Genomic DNA, 18,117 nt, shown 5'->3' with positions numbered 1-18,117 from the left:
AACGTGAATATACATAGCTCTCAATGTTTACTATCGAAAGTTTTTTATTAACATTTCAAAAATTATAATAATAAATACTCGAAGCTGAAATTTTAGATCTGAAATTCATTCCTTCTTCCTGTTACTTCTCCAAATGTCTTGATCTCGTATTGATAATGTACAAAACATCACAAAATTGAAACCAAAGAAACATTAGAAATCTTGCTTTTTGCAAATCACATAATGACATTTGTTGTTGACGTTAAATTCCAGAGTCCATTAAACAAACACATTCAATTAATCTCTCAATTGGTTGATTATGGATATAATAAATCCGTATAAGATAACGCAATTCTAAAAATTTGAGTCTTTAACGTTATAGTATAATGTAAGATAAGATAAGAAGTTAAAATCTAATTGAATTTTATAGAATAAAAGTAGAACAGATCCTTAAAATATCCTTAAGGTCTGATCCTGTGCGCTTGGAGATGCTGATGATCATCTTTTGACTTTTAGAATGTAAGGATTTTAGACTTGTCTCACATACCTTGTTGTTGTTGATTTTACTTTGATGCAAGATTTTGTCTTCTGGCACTCTGGGATGTCTCCTTGAAGATCGGAATGCGTGGGATGTTTGTCCAGTTGTTGCTTGAAGTTATGTTTCACTGGTCTTAATTGATGAAATGTGATGTGTTGGCACTTCCGGCGTTTACAGTTACGCTAGGTTGTTTTCGTCTACGATTTTCTACCTCTGTAGTTGTTATTGTTTTTCCTATTTTGATTTAACTTCGAATTCTATGTTCACTTTAAACATACTATATTACATTATAGAAACAAAACCGTTTTTAAATTTAAACTCTAGAAGAAAATAAACTTTTGGTCAACAATTTCTAACTTCATGCAACAAATCTAAATTGTTCTCTAAGCTCTGAATTTTCCTCATTATTATACAAATTAATATACAATGTATAACGTTTAAAATCAAAAAAAATATATATATATATATATATAAAAGTTTCAGTGCAATATAAGAGTCAAATCGGTATGCTGCTCTCTTTGAGTCGAGAAATCAAGAACGCGGCGGGTCAGTTGCGACTCGTGAATCGCCAATTCATCATCTCCGACCTATGGTATTTAGAAACATGCGACCATTTGCGTCGATCGCTTTCAAATTGTCAAATTTGAAATAATTGGAATTAGTTTCGAATAAATAGTTTAGATGGGGCGAGAAAGAAATGTGTTCGATATCGCGGAGGGTAAAGCGAAAGCATTGAATCAGGAAGAAACGCAGATTCGTCTGGCGAGTGCGTAAGTATATACGCATCGTGCGGCTGTAGAGGGGAATCCACTCACTCGTATAAAACCGTAGAACGAGTCGCGGCTCGAGTCAGTTTCGCTCGCGCCTCGCGTGAGTTTCGGTTTGTTGTCGGTGAGATAACGGCGTGTCGTTCCCGTGCTCGACGGCGAATTTCGATTTTGCCTACGTTTCTTCGCGTGTTCTAAATTTTGAAACGCTTGACTCGTTCAAATTAACTTCAACGGCTGACATTTGCGTTAGTGGCTTATCCATAAGTTATGTTTCGCGAAAAAAATCGCGACAGAATTTTGTGGTCTCCATCCGTTGCCTTTTTTTGATACTTCTTCTCGAAGAATATTGTAAGTAAGTAATCTAAACAATTTAAGAAGAAAGATTGCCGGTGCTTTCTCGCGATCGTGGAACACGAATGATTACGATCCAAGAACAATCCAAAGTGTCATAGAATAATTGCTGTTTCCGCTCTCTTTCTTTCTTTTCCTTTCTCCTTTGCGAATGGACTACTGAAAACGAAGAGCCAATGAGAGATTTTTTACCCCAAGATTTTCTCCTTGCCATCGTGATATCGTGTCATTTCGAATTTCTCTCGCGTCTCACCGATTTATCAGTGATCTGAAACTAAACTGGAATTTCAGGATTGACCTTGAAGACCGCTTCGCTTATCGGTTTGAAGTTGATGTTTATTTTTCACAAGACGTTAACTACGAGGCTCGGCAACCGTATCGGTGGTTTTATGAACCTACCTACAATTTCTCAGGAATTCGCGGTGGCCGTGAAAGACGAGCAAAGCCACAGGTGGCGGTCAGAGAATTGATCAATGGTGGGGGCAAGTCAACGATGTTTTCGCTCGCGAGTTGCGCTCGCATCGCTATTTTTTTTTTTTCCACTCGTTATTGGTGAAGGTCGAACTATCACCGTTTGCTAATTCGCACCTTAATTCGTAACAGAATACATTTGTATAATACGCTTTTATTTCGTTCGATTCGAATTAATCTTGTGTGTAACCATTTTTAAAACGATTTGGCAATGTTGTATAAATAGAACAGCTCCTCGCATATAGAACTCGCAATAGAACTGGCATCGAATGAATTATTTCCCAATTCTGAGAAGTCTGGGTAAAAATTAGAACGCGTTAAGAAAATTATGGCTCGACTCGCGTGAATGATGATCTCGCAAGTGGTCGTCCAGTTGTTCGAATGGATGTTGGCATTTAAGAAAAGACTTCCTCGTGGTTCGGCACGAGGACAGATTTATGCGGCCAGACAACCGCGCCGAAGTTGTCTTAGGTCCGGTCGGGAAGCCAGCTAGTATTTTGGTTCGAAAGTTTGCGAAGCACGTGGTATCGATTTTTCGTCGCATCCTATCGCAACGTGTCGGATATTTTGAACAGCAACGTGAAACAGAAAGGAAAGTTTTAAAATTTAAGTTATAAAATTTAATAAAAAATGTAAAGAAATGTATTCTAATATTCTCTTCGTAACTACGATTTTGTAACGCATTTAGAACTGTTTCTCTTTATCACGAATGCTGGTTCGACACTGTATAAAAATATACGACGATTCATCGGTATATTTTGGATCGTGCGGAACAAAACTCAAAGGTTTACAACATTCATGCTTATGTTTTGAGCAACATTCTTTACGGATTTAACTTTTCATTCGTGAACTTAATTCCATTCGTTCGATTCGCTTTATTTCTTTGATTTGGAAGGCGAACGAAAAAGGTGAGATTTATTTTCGTCGCTTATCTTATCGCGCTACGTCACCGTTTTAAGAATGCGAATCGTCGAAATCTCTTGCCAAGCGCCCGATTTAAGTACATACATACACATAAGTGCATCGATATCAAAGTAACGACGGTCGAACCACATTTTTTTTTAATTTTTATTCTATAATGTTATGGAATAGAAAAGACATGTAAGCAGAGATAAAAGATATGAATGTCTTTTCGTAATGAGTGACTTGTTATCCCTTTTTTTATCATTTCTATTTTCCTTTACGCGTAATAAGTACGTGTCTAAGTAGTCAAATTTCATTCTTAAAATTGTTCTAGTAATTAAATAATTCAATGTATAAAAGTACTTGAGGAATATTTTCGATGACTATAAAAACTATTTACTGATGCCAAAATTGAGCATTAAAAAAATAAAAAAGTTAAAAATTTTGAATATAGTTATTTTATGTAATTATTTATTAAAATGTTTGAATAATATAATTCATTCGTATATAGTTGTCCATTCTTCATATAATTTTGGCCGTTTGACATTACAATTATTTGCGATAACTCCATCCTTTGAATAATTATTGAATTTATTGAAATAACTTTATTCTTAAATTAAATTATTAATTTTTGTCCATCTTTGATTGATAATGTTAATAGAAATATTGAGATGAATAATTGGTCATGATGATTGACGAATACAATATCAAAATTATTCGAATTTTAAGCAACATTGAATTTTATATAATTTTCAGAGATAGGACATTCGAAACTTTTCGAAACTAAAAAAATTTTAAATTCTTGAGTTTCTTTGCTACATTATAATTCGATTAATTTTTAAAATTTATTTTAATTAATAATAATTGAAATAAATAATTTAGACATTAATTAATATGATTTCAGTAATTTATTAGACAAAGAAAAAATAAAAGTATAGATATATTTTGGATTTTGAGAATTTGAAGTTTCTATATTTTTAAAAATTTCGAAATCTTAAGTTTCGCAAATCTGAAAATCAAGTTTTGACCTATATCTTATAATTTTAGTGTCACGGAGTCGGTCATGAAAGTTTTCATATTATATGTAGAACATAATGGATTATACACAGAACAATTTATCTTTGGACGGTTTCTTTGCAAAATTTTTTTCAGAACGTGAAATCAATCCTCAAATTTTCATAATTTTTTTCATGTTTTGGAAATATGAATATTTTATAAAAGATTTTTTTAAAAGATTAATTAAAAATCCCAATATTTTGTAGTATAAAATTTTGCTCTATCACTAAAATTTCAAAAAATGGAAATAATATTGAAATTTTAGGGGATTGATTCCTCTTTGAAATACTATTCCATAATAAAAAGAAATTGCTTTATATATTTATAATCTATTATGACTACTATATTTATTATTAAATATATTAAAAAAGATTATTGTTAGTTTTGATAACATAACTTATTGATCCTAAAATATATAAAGATTTATACCGAATGTATACAGAATGATCCGTAATTCATAGTACAAATTAGGTCAGGGAGATTCTAAAACTATAAATAAGAAATATAGAATACAATTTTGTTTATATTCGTTTTCGTTTTTGAGTTTGAAAATTTTTTAAATTAGTTAAATTTTAATTGGATGACAAATGAACTTTTAATAAGTGATTACTGTGCATATAAAAGTAAGCAAAAAATGTAGAACAAAATTTTATCGTTTCTTTGTTTTTGAAAAAATCAAAATTGATGAACATATACAAGCAACGAGTAGTCGATAACTTTTCACATTTGATTTTTTAAAAAATAACTTTTAAGTAAAAAGAAAAATATATTCTACGCTTTTTGCTTGCTTTCACACTTAGAATAATTTTCGTACTCGTATTTATTATAGAAAATTAATTAATTTGTGCACTTGAAAAATTTTTAAATTTGATTTATTCGAAAACGGAATTTTTTATGCAATTTTGTTATTCTTGAGTCGACTTATTTTGAGTCATAAAATCTGTCCGATCCTATTTAGTACCATGAATGACGGACCAGCCAGTATAAGAGCAAAATAGACAGAAAAGGCGCAACGAGGATAAAAGCCTCCTGACCTTTCCATTATCTCGACAAACGTAAATAACGCGTTGCGCGAAGCGAAATTTTTGCATTTCCGAACAGAACACCAACGTTTTATGAATGTTTTTTGAATTCGTGGCGAGACGTTTAAGCAACATGTTTTGTTCGTCGAGTTACGATCGTGAATTCGCAAGTAAGCAAATATGATACTTGTTTGGATTGTTTGGACGAAGTAAGGTAGAAAATTTAAGGAGCGATCCTAGAGAAACTAAACACAAAAGTTGATTATGCAAAAATATTCGTTCAAACTTCTTTCGTATTATAAGCGATTTAATTTTGCACTACATGAACCGAGATGGAAAAAGAGTGATGAAAACAGAACTATCTCGCTCACCGCACGTTGTTTCGCTTTATCTAATGCAAACTTAAATTCTTTTTAACTTGAAAAATAAAGTTGAACAATATTTTTACACATAAACTTTCGTGTTTGTTTCAATTTTAAAAGTCAGTTTCTTAAAACTGTCTACTTACTTCGTCCAAACACTTTGCGAATAACATATAACAAGTATAGCATAAAAGTTGCTGGTAAATTGATAGGATTACTCAAAGGCAAAAATCTTTCCTATCTTTTATCAATGATAGGAACGCGATTATTTTATCTGTAAACATTACACTTTCTACAAATACCATTATTTTTACGAACCTGTCCAAATCGACCAATTAGACCCGCATTCTTTCCGACTGCCAACTTATACCAGTAATGCAAGTGCATACACGCTTAATCTCGTTAACAAACAATCCGAAGTAAAGGAGAGACGCGGAGATTGGTCGATCGGTGTCGAGGTCAGATCGGTCGAATAGATTAAATAACTGAAATAACTTCGCATTGATTTCGTTTCGTTTCGTTTTCAAGATTTCGGAAAGGGAGGAGGAGAAATAATAGGTCGATTCGACACGAGCGTGGGCGTGGATTGCGCGGTCGGTTGCGTGGGCCGAAACGAAACGTTTAAAGAATGTTGCCGATGGAACTTGTTTAAAAGCACACCGGTGAAAACGCGGGCAAACGCGAGCCGAACTTGGTGTTCTCGATGGAAACGTAATCGACGAACCGTCAACGGCAGATACCGTACCGTTTCCAGCGACGCGTCGCGTAGGCGTTCGCCGGTGCCGGAGATGCGGGATTGTCGAAAATGGTGTATAGAAACGTGAGTGGAGATAGTGTGTAGGTGCGGTCGGAACCTCGATAACGCCAGTTTGCCATAGGAAACTGACTATTCGCGCGCGGACGGCGATCACTCGGAATCGATAATTCACTCGTGACAAGTCGTCTTTTCCCATTTATCATAATGATCGATTCGAATAATCCACGAGGCTCGTGTAACGTGGAATTTTTTATCTAAGCTCACAAGCGTTATATTCGTTTTCTCTCTGTTTTTTTTTAAATTTAATATTATATTGTAAGACATAGAGGGCATAAAATAAACATGGCTCGTATTATGATCTCGTTACTATGTCTCTAATGTAAACAATAATAGACTGGGGATGTATTAATGCTTTGAAATACAATTACGAACTGTTGTAACAAAAATTTTTAATCGAAAGTAATAAAATTAAATAAAAATGATTTTATTTATGTAATATAACAAAATTAAATGAAAATTACAAGATTTTTTTTAAATGAATTTAGAATTATTTTACATTATAATTGACATATAAATTATTTTTCTCGTGTTACTCAACTTACTGTGATTCATCAATTTTTTATTTAATAAGAGGCAAAAAACTGAAATAATTTACAATACGGTAAAATTCATTGTCAAAATTGATTGATTGTTATATCTATTTTATTGATTATGATTTAATAACATTAGAACCGATTGCCGATATTATAATTGTTCTAAACTATGTTTTTGAATTGAAATTATGTAAATTTTTATCAACGAGATGTTTAAAACTAATTAATGATTTGTATTCGTTTAAAAATGATCAGATTAAAAATAAAAAAAAATTATTTCTTAAGAATATTGAATAGTTATTATGTTTGATATATATATATATATTTGTATTGTCTGACATGAATGAATATATTCTAAATTATTTTCCATTGCATATTCAAAATTTTAATATATATTCTGAGATATTTAATGTTATATTCGTCTCCTTGTTTCTACGTCCCCGTTTACTTTATTACGACGTAATATAACGTTTGTTTCTTGACATTCGTGTAACCCTGGCCTTACACTGTTGTGAAACTTGACACCTCGAGCTACTTTATGAAAATTTCCATGAAATTTTTAACTGCTATTGAAAACCTTGACTGTTCTCTCTCCTTTCACAATAGTTAAACGAAAAAAGCATCCTGAAATGTTAGTTATTCGTAGATTGTGGATTTTTATGCAAATATATATTTTTTATAAAACATGTTTTTTCATAAATGAATATGTTTTATATATATATATATAATTATATATATTTTATATATATATAATTTCTTTTAATACGATTAGAAAAAAATATATATTAAATTTATAATTATATTTTGAATTTAAATATATTTTAGACGAAACTATTGATTATAATAATCCAATATGATATTAAAACAATATACATATTACATATCGTGGAATGATTAATTATTAATATTTTACAAATACATTAAATAGTTTGACACGTATAACACGGTATATTTTTTACATATTAATTAAATATATGAAAATCTATAGTCTAGTTATATAATATCGCTTAAATATTACGACTTATTTTTTTTCTAACTATATCGGATATCTTTATTCGATATCGTTTGTATCTGACACGCTTCCCCTTTGCTCTCGAATGGTTTTCTCGATGGAAAGTTTAATCGCTTGATTCCGATCGAACGTTTCAACGATTGGATATTTATTCGACATATAGGAAGGAGATGGTTTCACTGATTAGAAATAGTAGCATCGATTCGACCTATCGTTTCAATCCTCGTTTCGTGAGAAAACGAATCGTTTCTCATTCGATGATTTTGCACGCTTGGGGAACGACGGTCCGATATTCGAGTCTATGACGACAAGAATCCCATCGATTAAAATCGTCAAATGAATTTGTCGCTTCATCGGGAGTCATGCGTCACAGTGCTGCTGCACCACGACGCGACGACACGACACGATGTATATTCGTGTCTCGTCCTCCTTGTTTGCAAGTCACGAGCTCGAACGAAAACAAACGGCGGGCTTCATCTTTAGCCAATGCGTTTCCGGAATCAGACCTCTGATTTTCCATCGTTGAATCGAAACAGTCGATCACGATAATACATATCAAGTAAGCGTCATTGATCTCGATTAATCGGAATTAACCGTTCGCTACCAATTTACCGAATTGACACGTCGGCTGCCGCGGTTCACCACATTGAGACGTTACACGAATACGGCGTACAGTATTGGACAAAATTATAAATTATTCGGCACGTTTGTGCATTTTTGAGCTGGTCGACTGGTGAATTCATTTATCGATGAATTGATTTAATGAAAAAAAGAGATTTAACCTGACTCGTTAGTTTAAATTTTAATCCGAAAATTTAACGAATCAAATTAATACGTTTCGTGATTTAAGAAAAGAGAAGTGGCTTTGAATCGTCGTCGAATGACGGTGTTACGTGGGCCGGCTGGTATTGAATATCAGAGAAAGACGGAAATAAATTTTTTATCGAGCCGCATGTAGAGTAAAGAAATATGTTCGAATTGTTAGAAGAACAATCGGGCAAGCGTGCAATTCGCGTGACAGGTGAGAATCACATTTTTCAACAATGATGATGGGATTCATATTGTAAAATCAATACAACGAATTTTGAAAAATATGAAAGTTTTGAAACACCTTACTTGTTTACGCGATTTAAATATTATCGAAAATTTGTAATCCCTTAATATATATGTATACGAACAATTTTGTTCAACATGAATGAATCGAATGTATACAAAATTCAAACGTAATAATATAAAATCAATTCAAAAGAATTATACCAAACAATTTGAAAAATATTAATTAAAAGGAAGATTTATCGAATATTAATACAATATTTTTATAAAAGAAATGCTAATTTTTAATTAATTTTATTATCTTATATAATTTTGTCCATTTAAATTCGATTCATGTTCACATTTTTTTTTCCTTCTTTTTTTATTATATTCTAAGAATTTCTAAGAACTTAAGCTTTTGTCTGTTCATTCTGAAAATAGTAATGTAACATACATATTTAATACAGAATTTCATTATACGAAGAAGGACAAATATGTTCACATAACCAATTGTTCGTACAATAAAAAGATCCATTAAATTCCACTGTTTTTACGTCAAATTAAAGACAATGAAATAAATAAAGAATTTCATAAAATATTTTCTGTAAAATTCATAATAATGTATCGAATATTATTAATTTAAAAACAATTTTGCATTGGATTAATTATTAATGCTTAATGAATTCATTTATCTACTTTGCATTATAGATACAACAATATTTTTAATTATATTGTATTATAAAGAAATAAGACTCAATGATAATTTAAATAATGAACATTCAGCTAGAATTCAAATAATTAGTATATAATGTATGCTGTATGTCGTTTCATATAAATAGAATTCATACAAATAAAACTAACCGAATATATATATATATATTTTCTACTTATTTATATATATATATATAACAGTATTGGACAAAATTATTACTACTAAATTTTGTATATATTTTATATATATATATATTTTTTTTATATATTATATATATTTGAACGAAGATTAATTAAGGAGAAGATATTTAATTGTATGATATAATTGTTATGATATTTGAATCGAATCGAACTAGATGTGAATTCATATTAGTGTAAATATGATTATCTAAATTTCAAATTTATATTCAACACTGTGAGATGGTGGTAAAGGTGGATGCGCAAGATATATCTGGAAGAGAGGAAGGATCGATCGGAATTCGATGAGTCGGTTCTATGTATAACGCAGAAGTGATTCTCAGTGTATGTATGCCGTTTGTTAAAGTTATATTGATATTCGTAGCTGCAAGACTATCATTACATTTCACCTAGTTCCTCTAACGAGAACAATCTAAGATATATTCTCAAGACTTCGTTTACTGAATCTATATCTCAGTCTTCGAATTCCTTATCGATTTCAGGATATAGCTAATACTATACTTACACGTCTTCATAAGTCATCGAATATATTTAAAAATATAGACAAATGAATATTATAATTGTAATTTTGACATTAATATTAACATTAATTAATTAATTGTAACGAAAGTGTACTGTTTTAATAACGTTAATATAAATGTAATTTTTTTCGTTAAATATTCAGCAACGTAAGCATATAAAAATAGAATAATTCATATATTACATCAAAATACAAGAAATGCATATGTTAAATCAATAGATAATTCATTTTATGCAATTTTAATTTTGATCACATATAAATTTAAAAAAGATTTTCTTGATTTGAAAAAAAAAATTTAATTTATCAGTAATTTATCATAAATATTTTCGTTTTAAAAAAATATTTAGAATATTATAATTAATTTAAAAAAATTCACGAATAAAATATAATTCACTATTTATAAATTAAAATTATATTGAAAATTAACAAGTATTTGGCGTTTTTACAATTTCCAATAATCTTGAAATAAATGCAAAAGTTTTCCTTTTTTTTTTTTTCTTTTTTTAAGAAAAAATTTCAAAATAAATTTCAAAATTTGAACAAATGAATAAACAAAGAAAAAGAAACAAGTCGATGCGCGCGCATGCGAAACGCAATTCTAAGGAGTTCTCAGTCGCGAGGAGAAACACAGTCGTTACGTAGTGGAATATATCCATGCCCGAGGGGCGACTATATTCTGCAGGGACTCTACGGTCACGAGTTCATACCCCGAAGTGCCATAAGTATCTTCTATCTGGCGAACGTATCTGGCTGTTTAGCGAACGTGCTTAGACACCCATTCCGCTTAGTGCGCCACCGAGACCGTTGCAAAGATCTTCCCATGAGAATTGCACTGCACGCTCGAGATTCCGTTTCTTCTCCTCACCTTGGAGGGTCGAATCGTCGTCACTTTGTATATACACGTATGTAGACGTTTTTCTTCCACATCTCGGTACTTGCAACTATCATTTTTAATACCTCCATTTTCTCGTGGCGAAAAATACACGGGAAAAATGACCGCGTGCCTGTGTAAACGCATGAATGAGGTTATGTCTGCCTGCGTGCATGCGTACACGTGACAAATGTTTACGTAGGCTAGTGTAATATGGGTGGTGATGTCAGCAAACTGGTCGTCGTCGCGTCGGGTACTATACATATAGAAGAGGTGGTCTCACTGTACCTCGGCCTGTATACTTATATCGCGTTCTATCGCGTCATTTTTGATAAATCACGATCCTCCATTTTCTCTGCGAAATTCTTTCCTCAATGTTGAAAATGCGATATTCGTTCTATCTCATTGCTTGTCAGAGAGAGTGAAAATGAATTAAGATCACGAGCGATTGTTCCACTATTTATTGGATCTTTTACGACACAATGATTAACAAAATTATTTGAATTAATCCTATGGTTTTTAGTACATCATTACAAATTGATAATTTTTTGCAATATTAATATTTATTGAGATTTCAATTTCATAAAGCATCGTTTCATCGTAATTTGAAGCTAAGAATGAAAAATTTCCACGTTATTATTTAAAAAAGATACATTTGTATCTTTTAATGATTGTTTTGATGAAATTAGAAAATAATTCAATAATATATACATTATTTATAATATAATATGTTATGTATTTATTATATAAATACATAGAAATGGTTAATAAAAATGTTTAAACGCTTCAAAATTATTCTAAAATTTACCCAATTCATATTTAATGTTTCTTTGAATTCATTTATAAATATCGATATTGAATATAGACAATAAAAAATTTAATCAATCATAAAGCATCGCTTATGTAAGAGAAATGTAGAATTTTGTAATGTAATGAGTATGAATATGCAAAAATATAAACGGAGAATACGTGATATAAATCTCATGGAATAATATTTTCTTAAAAAAAGATTGTTTCGCAATAAAAAATTCTATTAACAATGATGACGACTTCTAGGAAAAAATCATATTCTTAGATAAACGTAAATTCAATGTTCTTCAGTTGAAATGGTTAAAATTAAATAATAAAAAATGCGTGTATAACGAATCGAAAAGAATAAGAGATTATAGTGAGATTATAGTGACGGATGATATCGGAAATTTGAAATTTATCAATGATGCATTTGATAAAAATAAATATTTAAATATTTTAAATATTTTAAATTTTAATGGTGGTCGTAAATTGGAATTATTGAAAATTTTTTAATAAAATAACGATTCGAAGCATAAAATTTGATCATAAAAAAAATATATTTCTTTTATAATTCGCATTTAAACATTCCAGCATAAAACTTGAGGACAGAAGTTTTCGAAAAAATCTTAATAAATACCATATTATATAAATTCTCATCAATGAACATTTTGCGATTATGCAAATAATATTCACGAACAATTCGCAAATAGTTCGTAAACTTTTTATAGTTATTTTATAGCACTTGTCATGAATATTGTTCGTGTAGTAGTTTACAAACAAATCCCAAATACTAATCTATCAGTTTAAAAAACATTTAAAAAGTCAGAACTTATAAAAAAATATCGAAGTTTATAAATATATCGTGGACAGATATAAGATTAATGTATTAGTATATACTTTATTATACTACCTTATTTTTTTTTTTTATTTACTTAAAATAGAATAGTAAAATACATTGATGATTTTTCGTTAAATGTTGCATATTATACACTAATAAAAATTAATTACTAATACATAAGAATATAATGGCAGTATTTATATATATATAAAGAAAATATAATAAATCAATGTTTCTCAATCTGTTTTTAAGTCGTGATCTTCTTTTATAACTTAAATTAAATTTAAGTAAAGAAAACACATTAAACATATTAATTATATTTATTCTATTTTAAAGTAAATTTATTTTATGATTAATATTTTAATTATTTCCTTTAATGCATATATTTAATCGATATAAACGTTACAATCGAGAACGTACAACAACAGTGTTTTTGCGATCTCTAGTCGTTGAATCATTCAATATTCATATTTTCTATTATTTCAAAAATCAATGTGATTAAATAAAGTAATTATATTTATTTAAAGTAACTATATTTAAAACAAATGCTACAAATCAACAGTTAAAAATTATTTCAACTGATTTCTTCTAGATATCGTTAAATTATTTTTTAATTTTACACAGTCTTTATTCGTGCTATGAATACCATATCTTCTTAAACATTTTGATTTAATATGTTATATATATCATCCATTGAAAGAATAGTTTCGAGCAGGACGAACAGCGAGTCAAATTTTTATCAAATTGATTTTTTATTCACGAATTAATACTTTTATGAATTTATTACTTATTTCTAGCCGAGAACAAATATTACGTATGCAAATAATAATTACATACATAAATATAAAGTATATATTCTTAGATTTGAAAGATATCAAAGTGTGAACAAAACAGATTAATTCAGGATCAGGAGTAAACCGGTGAAAAGTTTAAAAATTATAGTTGTAAGCGTTTAACACTTTTGTTAACCACTCTAAATAAGGATATACGTTTCGATATAATCTCGAGCACGTCCCAGACGCACACCGTAATACCGTACACCGTTTAATCGTTTCTTCAATGGACAATTGGAATTCCACGAATTTCGAACTCGTTTAACAAGCAATTCTCTCGTACGAACGTTCTCAGATCCCGGAGAAAAGTTTTCCCCCTTTAACAATTCCACGCTTCTGGTTCCGTCTTCTTCAGATTACGATACGATTCGTTAAATATCGTTCGTATCGAAAAATCGTTAACTCAGTCGATTACTTTTTTTCGTGTGATTATCCTTTTTTTATCTCTTTATTTATTTATTTTTTCTTCTTTTTCTTAAAATGCAATTCGTTCGAAATCTACGGGAGCACAAGGTTCGTTGGCATGAAACACGAGAGGTAAACGCGATTCATTTGCATCGAGAAACGTTTCGGGTTGATTAATGACTTTGTGCTTTTGCACGCTTACAGGTGTTTCTATAGGTTGGCTCAAAAATATCGGTCGGTAATACGAGCAGACAAATAACTCCCATTCGGATAATTTCAGCCAGTTTTGCCACGCATTTGCTCATTTCATTTCAAGCAAGCGTGCATCTACTTCCACTGGCTGGGAATAAATGGATCTTTTAGCCATTCTTGGCGATTCAGCAAAATACCAAACTTTTTTTTTAACATTTCGTTCTATTTATTCTTAATTAAAGATCTTTAAGAATAAAAATTGTATAATTATGCGTTTATGAATAAGAAATTAATAACAAATTTTTATCAATTTATTATAGTACGTTTTATTCGTGATCGTAATAAACTTTTAAAACAATTTCCAAACGTAATGAATTTTTTATTACAAGTATTACAAATGTAAATTTATTTGTTCCTTTTTTAATTCTTCGGATTATTATTATGTCTGAAATATATGATATATGATTTTTATATAAAATTGTATAATTATACGTTTAATATAAATAAAAGATTATATCTTCACGTTATAGCGTGGAATATAATAATATTTTAAGATTCTTTAGATAAAGCTGAAATTTTCTATCAGTAAAGTTATAAAAATAACTTTGTTTTTTTTTTTTTCCTTCTTAGGCTTATCACGTAATTCAGACATATTATATGATCTTTGATATTTCCTCGAGACAATTGAAAAATAAAATTGTGATCCGTTATCAAAGCATTGTTTTATTGTCGCTGTCAGATACCTGGCCCGTTTGATTGTAATTTCGACATTCAGATATCTCTCGTCAACTGTTTTTGATTAAATAATCTTGTGCATTATAATCTTGTGATTACTTCTTTATTGCACATTTTTTTATATAACAAATAGACATTCACAATGTTTTCAAATCACAAGGAAAAATTTCTTTCGCATCATCAATATTTTTCGTATCAAAATTAATCTATTTATAAGATGTTTGATGTTTTTAATCTGTAGATGGAAATTACTCGTCAACTATCGGTTATGTAAAAAAAGATGGACAAAAATCGAATACTTTTGAACAGAATGTGATTAATTTTTCTTGACAGATAGGGGTCATACGAAAGTGATTTAAGATATAATTTTTAAAATATTACGAGTTTTTATTTTTTCTACGGATATTCAAAGATGTGGTAAATTTGTAAATTAGATTTCAATAATTTTTAAACATCAATATTTTAACCAATTTTTTTCTCTCGCAAAAATGTCAGACTTTTTTAATTTGCAAGATATTTACAAAAAATTGTTGCCACTGTTGCATCGAATTTCTCTTATGCATACGTTTTCAATGACAATGTATACGTCAATATGTAACAGATGTGACATTTATCTATTGCTTTATATAAATACATTGCAACTGCTGGTGTTTAAAATGTACAACGGGTGAACCGATTAAAAAATTACTTTTCTGTGGATTCGAGCTCGAAATCTTCTCAACCTTAATCAATCTATAGAGATTTTGACTCATTCTATTAGTAAGATACAATAATATAATATGAAACAAACCTTGGACGAAACTGAAATCGAAATGATCAAAATTAAAATAAATGGATTACAATTAAGAATTATTTTACATTTTATTTTCAAAAAATTTGTTTTGGATAGATATTAAATATATAATATAATATAATATTAGCTCACCCGTTATACATTTCGAATACCTGTTGCCGCGATGTGTTTATATAAACAATTGATAAGTGAAAATCATTACGACACATGTATATAGGAAGAATTCATTGTAGCGATAATGATAGTTATTTGCAGATAAAAATTGCATAATTACTTGTTATGAATAAGAAATGTTGGTTTATTAATTATACGCCAATTTATTTACATTTTGACGTCTGTTTAAAAAGATTCATTGCTTTCGATTAATAACTGGAATGTATAGCATCTTCGTTGCTATTATTATTATTACGTGTTGATGCATGATCCTCGTTCATTCATGTCATAGCATTCACGATCTTCATTCCTATCAATGCTTGGCACCATTCTACTATCGAGAATATTTCTTCGTCAGAATTTATCCATTGAAGATATCGAACAAATATATTTTTATTTAAATTTGACAATTATTTGAATAATACATATATATATATATATATTTGTTGCAATTATCCATATCATCAGATCTATCTTTTCAAATATTTTCGTACACGTTCTTTTGCACTTTATTATATTTTTTATCGCGTTTATTAATAAAGAAAATATATTACAATTAATAAATTCTGGAACTCTAATTAAAATATACTTTTCGACTCGTTAACTATAAGTACATAGTTGCAGTTTTTAAATTGAATCGCAGAAACATTTTTTCTATCAATTATTTATCCTATCTATATTTGAATTCTTTTTTTTTTTCTGAAAGATTCAAATTTTATTTGAATCTAAATTTTCAAATATATTTCATTCGATGATATATTTTGTACAAATAGATGCTCTTATATAATTACGTATAATATGATGATAAAAAATTATCCGTCAGTATAATCGGTATTTCGAGTTGCCGGAAAGATTGTATGAATTATGTCAGTATAAGTGGCATTCCAGTTGTTGGAAAGATTACACTATATCAGTAGAGTTGGAATTCCAAGTATCATAAAGAATTAAAGTAGTTACGTCGAAGAATTATATTAATTAAGGAAGTATTAAAATTTTAAAATTTTAAAATTAAAATTTGATGTATAAAAAGAATACAAATTTGAAATATCTTTTGAATAGCTTAATATTTTTTTTTTTTTTTTTGTGAGAAATAAACGAGCTGTGCATCAATTAGTGCATTAAAATTTAATGATTTAAAGAAATTATCGATGAAACATAAATCACACGTCTAAAAAAAAAAAAGTTATTATATCAATTAATCATATTTTCTTCGAGACCATACAATTTTTATCTAAACTATTTTCTTTACAAAATGAATAATTATATAGGGACGAATGTATAATTTATAGATTGAAATCGGACATTTTATGTATTACGATGTATTATAATAGCAGCAGCACAGCTGGTATTCCGAGCGGCAAAGACTTAACGAATTTAAACGTTTGAAGAGGCGTGACTTAATTTCAGATAACGAGTGCGGTGTAATTTGGCGCCAAGTAGATATCGTTTCACGTGATAAAGCACGTTTTCGTTGTAAAGATAAACCCTTGATTCGAAGATACCTACGTTTCTCTCGAGTACGAATAACACGATCCACACGATCTTAGAATTTCGAGCGAGACAATGATCCATCGCACCTATCGATTCCAATTTATTCGCTCTCCCGGCAAACGCTTTACTCGGGTGTGCTTAGTTCAAGGTTATTCGCTTGGGCACACGTGCGTATGTATGTGTGTCTCTTAACGAACTAGGAAGCAGACATTGCGATGGTATTTTCACGACTGGAATCGATGGTTTCTCGACATGTACCGTTACACGAGCCATCTTTCGCCACGAACGAAGTTTTTGCTGAAAAAAAAAAAAAAAAACCGCGAGATCGTAAAGCCTGGCTCGGTCGATAAGATCCCTTTATTTATGGTTAAGAGGAGAAAGGAAAGAAAGAACGTGACCTACCGTTGAATCGATATCGTTTCGTCTAATAACCTTTGTTTGGTTTCACGATTTCGATCTTATTGCAATTAACACAATTATTATTTAACGATGTAAGAGAAAACTAGGTAATACTTTCCACAAAAAAAAAAAGAAAAAAATTAACGAAACAAGTATTTCTCAATAATTTTCTCTTTTGAACATTAATTATTCATTTTTATGTGATAAATACCTCTTGCTCGTGTAAAGAACGTGATAGAAAATAATAATTTTTAACATTAAATGAGACGTTGATGAGCTTCATTTTTAAGGCATATAAATAAAGATTTATCATACAAGTGATTCGAACTTCGAGTTAAGC

The 18,117-nt window shown here is 29.7% G+C and overlaps 1 protein-coding gene and 2 long non-coding RNA genes across 12 annotated transcripts in view; all 3 read left to right on the top strand.

The window, feature by feature from the left end:
• The window catches only part of cmpy (crimpy), a 260,138-nt gene that overhangs the window by 93,295 nt on the left and 148,726 nt on the right, over positions 1–18,117 (top strand). The window lies entirely within an intron of this gene.
• Positions 1,384–18,117, top strand: part of LOC116415179 (uncharacterized) — a 66,260-nt gene continuing 49,526 nt past the window's right edge. The window contains exon 1 of the long non-coding RNA XR_015295020.1: positions 1,384–1,639. This is a non-coding gene — a long non-coding RNA (uncharacterized LOC116415179). The remainder of the gene's footprint in view (positions 1,640–18,117) is intronic.
• Positions 10,887–14,597, top strand: LOC147656112 (uncharacterized). Its single transcript, XR_015295021.1, has 2 exons — positions 10,887–11,177; positions 14,219–14,597. It is a non-coding gene; the product is annotated as an uncharacterized LOC147656112 (long non-coding RNA).

The sequence above is a fragment of the Apis florea genome, unplaced genomic scaffold (assembly GCF_048593485.1).
Source record: "Apis florea isolate Af1SG1 unplaced genomic scaffold, ASM4859348v1 contig_3803_pilon, whole genome shotgun sequence".
NCBI classification, from domain to species: Eukaryota; Metazoa; Arthropoda; class Insecta; order Hymenoptera; family Apidae; genus Apis; species Apis florea.
This window is presented reverse-complemented; position numbering and strand designations above follow the sequence as displayed.